The 10,548-nt window shown below is 37.2% G+C and overlaps 1 long non-coding RNA gene across 1 annotated transcript; it reads left to right on the top strand.

The window, feature by feature from the left end:
- Positions 1-2,870: 2,870 nt before the first annotated feature.
- Positions 2,871-10,248, top strand: LOC118768676. Its single transcript, XR_005004452.1, has 3 exons — positions 2,871-2,881; positions 8,559-8,568; positions 10,169-10,248. It is a non-coding gene; the product is annotated as an uncharacterized LOC118768676 (long non-coding RNA).
- The last annotated feature ends 300 nt before the right edge of the window (positions 10,249-10,548 follow it).

Below are 10,548 nucleotides of genomic sequence, written 5' to 3' on the forward strand. Positions count from 1 at the left end.
GGACCTCCAGCCAGGCCTTTCGCAATACCCTTAAAGCCAAACACTTTACAGCACCACCCTCATATAATATATATATATATATATATATATATATATATTCTCTTTTACTCTTTTCTCTTTTACTTGTTTCAGTCATTTGACTGCGGCCATGCTGGAGCACCACCTTTAGTCGAGCAAATCGACCCCGGGACTTATTTTGTAAGCCCAGTACTTATTCTATCGGTCTCTTTTGCCGAACCGCTAAGTTACGGGGACGTAAACACACCAGCATCGGTTGTCAAGCAATGCTAGGGGGACAAACACAGACACACAAACATATACACACACACACTTATATATATATACATATATACGACAGGCTTCTTTCAGTTTCCGTCTACCAAATCCACTCACAAGGCATTGGTCGGCCCAGGGCTATAGCAGAAGACACTTGCCCAAGATGCCACGCAGTGGGACTGAACCCGGAACCATGTGGTTGGTTAGCAAGCTACTTACCACACAGCCATATATATATAAAGTTAATCCAAACAAGAAAACATAAAGACAACAACGCAAGGACGTGGAACAAATAAAGTATTATTGGACGCTCAGGAAAGAAGGGAAGAAGGAGGGTTTGACGTTTTGAGCGGAGCTCTTCGTCGGAAACATAGGAGAAGGAAAGATCCCGAGACGGGAGGACAGAGGAAAAAAATCGCCGGTGGTATTCACGAGGTCACATACTAAAAGACGGAAGTGGTAAAAATGGAGGAAAATGTTTTTTTTAAAAACAAGAGAGCTATATCAAAGAAGAATGGTAATATATATATATATATATATATATAATATATATATATAATATATATATATAATATATATACTTCTATTCTTTACTACCCACAAGGGGCTAAATACAGAGAGGACAAACAAGGACAGACAAATGGATTAAGTCGATTACATCGATCCCAGTGCGTAACTGGTACTTAATTTATCGACCCCGAAAGGATGAAAGGCAAAGTCGACCTCGGCGGAATTTGAACTCAGAACGTAAAGACAGACGAAATACGGCTACGCTTTTCGCCCGGCGTGCTAACTGCGTAGCCATATACACATGCATACATATACGCCTGATGAGTGTATTTATATAATTGCTTTGTTGCTTAGCACTATTGTATTTTTTGCATGAAACTGATGATGGCAGCATGAAAATGAACATTAAAAGATGACAATGATGATGATGAAACACATACACTCATGTTGTATGTATGTATGTGTTTATGTGTGTGTGTGCTTGTATGCATGTATGTGCTTGTATGCGTGTGTGTGTATCATCATCATCATCATCATCATCATCATTTAGCGTCCGCTTTCCATGCTAGCATGGGTTGGACGGTTCGACAGGGGATCTGTGAAGCCAGAAGGCTGCACCAGGCTCCAGTCTGATCTGGCAGTGTTTCTACGGCTGGATGCCCTTCCTAACGCCAACCACTCCGTGAGCGTAGTGGGTGCTTTTTTACGTGCCACCTGCACAGGTGCCAGACGGGGCTGGCGAACGGCCACGGATGGATGGTGCTTTTTACATGCCACCATATATATATATATATATATTATATATATATATACACAGACATACACACATAGGAACATTTCATTTCAAACTATATCTTTGGTGAATTAACTTGGGATTCCTTAACTACAACGTAGCCTTCGTATAATAAGGTATCTTCAGCCTGATGAATAGCTGGCTGAGTACCCCTCATTGAGTAGCTATTACATCAGAGGATCTTCTAGCTAGGAAACATATGTAGCCTAAATTTTACCTGCTCTATCTACTCCCTCAGTTTGGATTTTGGAACCTGAAATTCATTTGGATCTAGAGACTACTAGGTGCTGTGAGTGTATCCATGTGTGACCTTGGTAACTCATGTATTCAGTCTGCCGTTTGTGATTGTATGCACCAAAGGAGTACAAGTCCATATTAGCTTTAGTATTTGTCCTTAGATATTATTTGTACACAATAGCACTATGACTACGCTGACCTTGGTGCTTTACTATTTAAGTGCCTGATTCTCTTGAATCCAGGAAATTATATATATATATATATATATTATATATATATATATATATATATATATATATATATATATATATTCACATATATATATTCACATATATATATATTCACTTATAGATATATGGTGCAGGCTACAATAAAGAGATAAGTACTGGAGTACTAGTGTCAGTTCCATTTGACTAAAATCTTTGAAGGCAATGCCCCAGCATGGCCATAATGCATTGACTGAAACAAGTAAGTGATTACAGAAAAGATCAGTGATTAGACTGCGGCCATGTTGGAGCATCACCTTGAAAGCTTTTAGTTAAACAAATTGAGACCAGTACTTGTCTTTTTATTGTTAACCTGTACAATAAATGTGTATGTATGTATGTATGTATGTATAAATATATTGGATCGTCCCATAAATAATGTGGTTTTTTATACTTCTTTTATTTTTCAAAATTAAGATAAACAAAGTTCTTTTTTTAATTTAAAATATACTCTCCTTCAATGTCTACAATGCTCTTCCTTCTATCTGGTAGACTTGCAAGGCCCTTCTTCCAAAATTAACTTGTCCGTCATGAAAAATACATGTCCACTACTGTTCTGACCTCGTCTACAGAATTCATGTTTTTTCCCCGCAGGAGTGGCTGTGTGGTAAGTGGCTTGCTTACCAACCACATAGTTCCGGGTTCAGTCCCACTGCGTGGCACCTTGGGCAAGTGTCTCCTTCTATAGCCTCGGGCCGACCAAAGCCTTATGAGTGGATTTGGTAGACGGAAATTGAAAGAAGCCTGTCGTATATATGTATATATATGTGTGTGTGTGTGTATGCTTGTATGTTTGTGTGTCTGTGTTTGTCCCCCTAGCATTGCTTGACAACCGATGCTGGTGTGTTTATGTCCCCATCACTTAGCAGTTCGGCAAAAGAGACCGATAGAATAAGTACTGGGCTTACAAAGAATAAGTCCCGGGGTTGAGTTGCTCGACTAAAGGCGGTGCTCCAGCATGGCCGCAGTCAAATGACTGAAACAAGTAAAAGGGTAAAAGAGTAAATGATTTTGAAATGCAGAAAAAATGATAACCAGACGGGGTGATGTCCGGCGAATATGGTTGGTGGGGCATCGTTTCCCATTCAAACTGCTCCTTCCTTTGGAATGTCATCCTCGCTGTATGTGGCCAAGCATTATCCTGATGGAAGAACATCTTTCTTCTTGAAACCAAAAATGGTTGCTTGCCTTCTAGCGCTGACTTAAGCCGCTCAAGCTCCTCACAGTAGATCTCCTTTGTTATTGTTTGGTTTGGGTTTAAAAGTTCAAAGTGGACTAAACTTTTCATATCCCACCAAACAGATAACAACACCATATGTGGGTGAAGATCTTCTTTAGCCTGGGGTGCCAATGATTCTCTTTTCCCTCCCCACTGTCTTTGGCACTTGACATTTTTATAGAGAACCCATTTCTTGTCACCAGTTACTATTCAGTCCAAAAAAGGTTCATTCATGAGACATAACAGCAAAGAAGAGCACACATTCACTCTCTGTGCACAATTAGACTCGGAAAGTTTGTGAGGAACTCATTGACCTAATTTGCTGAATTTTCTGATGGCATGCAGGTGTCGACGAATGGTTGAATGACCAAATCCAAGCTTCTCTACTAGTTTCTCAAAAGTTATGATGAGATTTTGTTCCATCAGGGTTTGCAAGATTTCCTCGCTTAACTCTACAGATCTTCCAGGATGAGGCACGTCTTCTAGGCTGTAGTTTCCGGCTCAGAATTTCTGGAACCACTGTTGACACTGGCTTACTCTTACTGTCCGGTCCCCATGTACTGCATTAATATTTGTCACACTTTTCGTTTGTTATTGCCTTTCCTGAACTCATAAAGCAAATATGCTCCTTTGTCACTTCCATTATAGCTTTGAAAAAAAAGAAAAACTGTTAAAAAAAATAACTGCACTCTTCAAAACTTGCACTAAGAATAAATACTAGGTAGAAATACTACTAGCTTTTATAGCAAGTTGATGCAGGTAGTTTATCCCATCCTCCGACTTTTAGTTCATGAAATTGAAAGAGCCGCATCATTCATGAGATGACACAATAAGTATATTATATATATATATATATATACACACACAGACACACATACAGACTTGTGTGTATGTGTGTGTTTATATATATGCATACATGTATATATATACATATATATATATATATATACAAATTGAGATAGGGGTTGTAAATGCAACCCTCCATGGAATAACATATATCCCCGAAGAGGCCTTATGATATTTTTGTAAATGTCTCATTTATATCTATATATTGACCTACCATAAAGGGCTAATATTGGTAAAATGAGACATACTTATCTACATGGCCGAAACAGCTGTAAGATGTAATCTATACTTATATTTATATTTACTTATATTTATATTCTCTTTTATATATATTCTACTTATTATACAACATTACTTTTTTATGTACACTTTTTTATGTACATTCCTTTATGTACACTGATTTGTTCTGCTTTTTATATTTAACCCTACAGTCTCTTATGTGGTGGTTTAATAAAGTATGTGATTGAGTTTTATCTGGTAATTGATATTTGATTTAGATGTATTTCTCCATTTTCTTATCTTGTTATATATATATATATATATATATATATATATATATATACATATATATACATATATACATATATAGTTAATCCAAACAAGAAAGCACAAACACAACAACGCGAGGGCGTGGAACAAATATAGTATTATTGGACTCTCAGGAAAGAAGGAGGTTTTAACATTTTGAGTGAAGCTCTTCGTTGGAAATATAGGAGAAGGAAAGATTCAGAGAAGGGAAGACAGAGTAAAAAAAATCGCCAACGGTACACACACGGTTACATTTTGAATGCTATACATACATATACATACATACATTTATATATATACTAGCAGCATAGCCCGGCATTGCCCGGCATTGCCCGGCATTGCCCGGATATGTAAGAGCCCCTTGTAGGCAACAACTAATCCCAATCTAGTCCTTTCCCTTTTGGGGAACAAAGGCGCATGTGTAGGTTGCAATGTCTTCTCTTCACTCGAATACTTCTGTGTATACGATGTTCCTAGCTGTCCCTTTGGGTTAAAACATGAAAACATCATTGCGCCTCCCAACGCGTGAACAGCCCACGTGGAGTTGACCGTGGGCGAAGCACTGTTCACCCAAATGTAACCCAGCGACTTGTAGCATTTGGCCTTGGGATTTATTGTTGGACATTGCGAAGCAGAGTTTAACAGGAAACTGAGAATGTCTGAAGTTCTTTTTAAATTCACAGCGAGCATCATGTCTGCTCCAAGGAGCTATATGGCCCTTTTTATTCCAATAGGATACTTTATTATTGGGAAAAAATCGGTTAATTAATTTATGTGGCACACAGCAACCGATTGTGTATTAAACACAAACCACAGACTGTCTAGAGGGACACAATTTGTAAAAGATATTGTCGAAAATATGTCATCTTGAATTTTGAACGCGATTTCCCAAAATGGCATGATTTTATCAATTTTTTCTGATGGTAAGGTATTGCATGGAAACTAATGTCAGAATTAAGTTTCTTAGGGTAACATAAGCTTCACACCATGAGTTTGGTGAAAATCAATTGCAAGTTGCAAAAACTAAAACAGAAAATGTTTGCATATAAAAAGCTTAGATTCTCAACCCCATGTAAATTTATCGATTTTTTTCAGAACTGGGCGAACTTTTTAAAATTGTCGCTGCGTTAGTTTTGAATTATGACTTGGGCTATGGTGTGTCAAGTTTCATCAGAATTGGTTGAAAGCCGTGGTCAGGGTGAGGGTACAACCTGACAGACACACAGACACACAGACAGACAACTGCCATTTATATATATATATTATATATATATATATATATATATTATTATATTATATATACACATATATATATATATATATATATATATATATATATGTATATATATGTATATATATATATAATATATATATATAATATAGATATATTATATATATATATATACATATACATATATATATACATATATATATATATTGCATACATATATATCAATGTACATAGATATATATATATGTCTATATCTATCTGTCTATCTATCTATCTATCTATCTATCTATCTATCTATCTATCTATCTATCTATCTATCTATCTATCTGCCTAACTATCTATCTATCTGTCTATCTCTCTGTCTATCTGCATGTATGTGTGTTCGTGTACTTACATACAAACATACAAAGCTAATATGTAAGCAAACAAAAAGCCAAACCTCCCACTCACTTATCAATAAATGCTTTTATAATAAAAAAAATAAAAGAATTTTGAAAACGTTAGAATAAACAACAGAGAAATCGTTTCAACTAAGGGAATAGCGAAGAGGCTTCTGAAAATACTGGAAATAGCAGCTGAATATCCTTCAAGTAATACTACGGGCTGTCTTTGATTGCTGCATTTAATGAGAATATATAGAGTTTATAGAGCGGTTAAAAAATTTCGGCATGCAAATTAGGGACTCCAGCATAGAATTAACTGCTGTATTTTTTGAGTATATATAGCATTTATAGAACAGTTAAAAATTTTTGGTATGTAAATTAGGGACTCCAGCAAGAAGAACTGCTGTATTTTTTGAGTATATATAGCATTTATAGAGCAGTTAAAAATTTTTGGTATGTAAATTAGGGACTCCAGCATAGAATTAACTGCTGTATTTTTTGAGTATATATAGCATTTATAGAGCAGTTAAAAATTTTTGGTATGTAAATTAGGGACTCCAGCATAGAATTAACTGCTGTATTTTTTGAGTATATATAGCATTTATAGAGCAGTTAAAAATTTTTGGTATGTAAATTAGGGACTCCAGCATAGAATTAACTGCTGTATTTTTTGAGTATATAGCATTATAGAGCATTTAAAATTTTGGTATGTAAATTAGGGACTCCAGCATAGAATAACTGCTGTATTTTTTGATTATATATAGCATTTATAGAGCAGTTAAAAATTTTTGGTATGTAAATTAGGGACTCCAGCATAGAATTAACTGCTGTATTTTTTGAGTATATATAGCTTTTATAGAGCGGTTAAAAATTTTTGGTATGTAAATTAGGGACTCCAGCATAGAATTAACTGCTGTATTTTTTGAGCATATATAGCATTTATAGAGCAGTTAAAAAATTTCGGTATGATCCTGGTAGAATTTTTTCTTGTCTGAGAAAAACCAAAGTATATTTGGTTGGACGGGATGCTTGAGTTTGCTCAAAAGCCTTGTAGTGTAATGTTTCCTCTTGCCCTTAATGGATTGCAATAAAAACTGGCCCTTTCTCATCTTGTATGAAGAATACCAAATGTCTTCATGCACTACCTGCCTGATAAGAACTTATTTGTGGAGTTCAGTTGTCCAGCGGATGTGAATTGATCAGACCTGATACTGGGTGCTTTAACTTAGCACCCTCACGTATAAGGAGAAAAACAACTAGTTTTAAATCTCTGATTTAGATCCATGTAGTAACAGTATTGGATAGTAAAGTTTATTTGCCAACATAACGTGGCAGTCCTGACTAGGATTTTTAACCTCAGGAAAGCATCTTTTCCAGCTGATGGACCTGATTGACTTGCAGGGATCGTTGTCAATCATGGCCTTGATCTCACCAACAAACTCAGGAGTTATTTTCTTATCAGAATGATCAGAGTGAGTCTTCTAAGCTGCCATACATTCGTAATCACTATTAGACTCATACAACTCTTTCTGAATTCTCAGCACTGTCCTCAGATTGACATCCAAACACTCTGCGATTTATTTACTGGAGCTTCTGGTATGAATGCTTACCAACCACATGGTTCCGGGTTCAGTCCCACCGCGTGGCATCTTGGGCAAGTGTCTTCTACTATAGCCTCGGGCCGACCAAAGCCTTGTGAGTAGATTTGGTAGACGGAAACTGAAAGAAGCCCATTGTATATGTGTGTGTATATATATATATATTATATATATATGAAAGAATGGAGTTGAACGATGTGAATTTGCTTCCCAGGTATCGGTTAACCGAATTATCCTTAACAAGATAATTCATTCAACTACTCAAATATTTATATATATATATATATATATATATGTATGTGTGTGTGTTTGTGTGTCCGTGTTTGTCCCCCCAACATCGCTTGACAACCGATGCTGGTGTGTTTACGTCCCCGTAACTTAGCGGCTCGGCCAAAGAGACCGATAGAATAAGTAACTAGGCTCACAAAGAATAAGTCCTGGGGTCGATTTGCTCGACTAAAGGTGGTGCTCCAGCATGGCCACAGTCAAATGACTGAAACAAGTAAAAGAGTAAGGAGTATGTATGTAAAGGACAACAAATAAAGTACTTCCAATAGTCTAACAGTTCTGCCAATCTGTCCAGTCTGAGGTAGTCATCTGTCTGTAAGCTGGACATTAGATATTAATCTAGGGCAGAGCTTTCTGAAAAAGCTTGTTCAGGCACTTAGCAGATTTATTTCTGTAGAGAAGGAAAGGGTGGGGACCAGTCAACCATCTGTCGTGCAAGTATAAGTGGGTGAAGAGTCATTGAGGTTTTGTAGAGAAAGGAAACTACCAAGTGACACATAGTGATAGTAGGTCATGTGCCCTGTGTTTTCCCCATTAATATATGTGGTAGAAAGAGAGGAGAAGAGAGAGAGAGAGAGAGAGAGAGAGAGAGATAGGGGGGAGAGATAGAGAGATAGGGGAGAGAGAAGAGGAGAGAGAAAGAGAGGGAGATATCCTAACTTGTCAGGACATTACACTCCTTTCTGAAACAATTTCTTCACACACACACACACACACACACACACAACACACTCAGACACAGACACAGACACACACACACACACACACACACACACAGACACACACACACACACAGACACACACACGCACACAGACACACACACGCACACAGACACACACACACACACACGCACACAGACACACACACGCACACAGACACACACACACAGACACACACACACACACACACAGACACACAGACACACACACACACAGACACACACACAGACACACTCACACACACACACACACACACACACACACACACACACACATCACCAGCATTCTCTATTTCTCTTTCTCTCCCTCTCATTCTTTCTCCTCTCTCTGTCTCTTTAACTCTCCTCTTTTTCTTCCTCTATTTCTCTCTTTTTCATTTCACATTTTTTCTCACTCACTTTTCTCTGCACCTCTCTCTTTCCTTCTTCCTTTCTTTCTTTCTTTCTTTCTTTCTTTCTCTTTCTTTCCTTCCTTCTCTCTCCTCTCTCTCTCTCTCTCTCTCTCTCTCCGAATTCCAGTCAATGTTTAACAATCCTACTGTGTTCTGCCTCCTACACATACACATGTGTGCATGCATGTATATGTATGTGTGTGTGTGTGTGTGTGTGTGTGGTGTGTGTGTGTGTGTGTGTGTGTGTGTGAACAATTCCGCCAAGAGTCCAGACCGGATGTGATCACATTCGTTAGTGAGGGTGGAATTAATAGGGATGACAAAGCATGAGACAAATTGACTAACAATGTTGCTATTTACAGCACAACACACAGACAGACAGTCCAGCAATAAAACAAAAACAACAACAACAATAATAATAATAATAATAACAACAATAATAATAATGATGATGATGATATTAAAAATACTAATACCACTAATAATGCTATCAATGATGGCAATAATAATTTTAGCAGTTGAAATATTTTATGTATGTGTGTGTGTGTGTATGTACATGTGTGTGTGTGTGTGTACGTGTGTGTACATGTACGTGTGTGTGTGTGTGTGTGTACGTGTGTGTGTGTGTGTACGTGTGTGTGTGTGTGTGTTTTATCCTTTTACTTGTTTCAGTAATTTGACTGTGGCCGTGCTGGAGTGCCACCTGAAAGGGTGTTTTAGTTGAAGAAATCGACACCCAGGACTTATTCTTTGCAAGCCCAGTACCTATCCTATCGATTTGTTTTGCTGAACCACTAAGTTACAGGGATGTAAACACACCAACATCGGTTATCAAGTCCTTAGGCGCATGTGGGTTAAAATCCTGATCTTGCAAACATCCAGAGATGTTTACAATATCAGGATTTTAACCCACATGGATCTATGCAGGATTGCACCTAAGGATTAATGTATTTGTTTCTACAACATCAGAAAGTTGAACTATGAACTTTTATGCTTCTTTCTTCTTCTCTCTCTTCATCTCCTTATTCCTTTGCTCCCGTCCTTTACGTCATCATTCTATTAATATATACCCTTCTTATTTCCCCTATTTTTCACTATTTGTCTCTGATGACAGAATATCCCATATTTGGGGATATCCTAGAAACAGCTGTAAGGCCTTGAATTTTTTCCAATAATAATAATGTATATGACTTGGGATGTTTGCCTTTCCTTAACGTTTGTTGTCCTCTTTAACAATTATATATCTGCTGCATTGGAAATCT

Source organism: Octopus sinensis, unplaced genomic scaffold, assembly GCF_006345805.1.
Source record: "Octopus sinensis unplaced genomic scaffold, ASM634580v1 Contig00960, whole genome shotgun sequence".
In the NCBI taxonomy this organism is placed as follows: domain Eukaryota; kingdom Metazoa; phylum Mollusca; class Cephalopoda; order Octopoda; family Octopodidae; genus Octopus; species Octopus sinensis.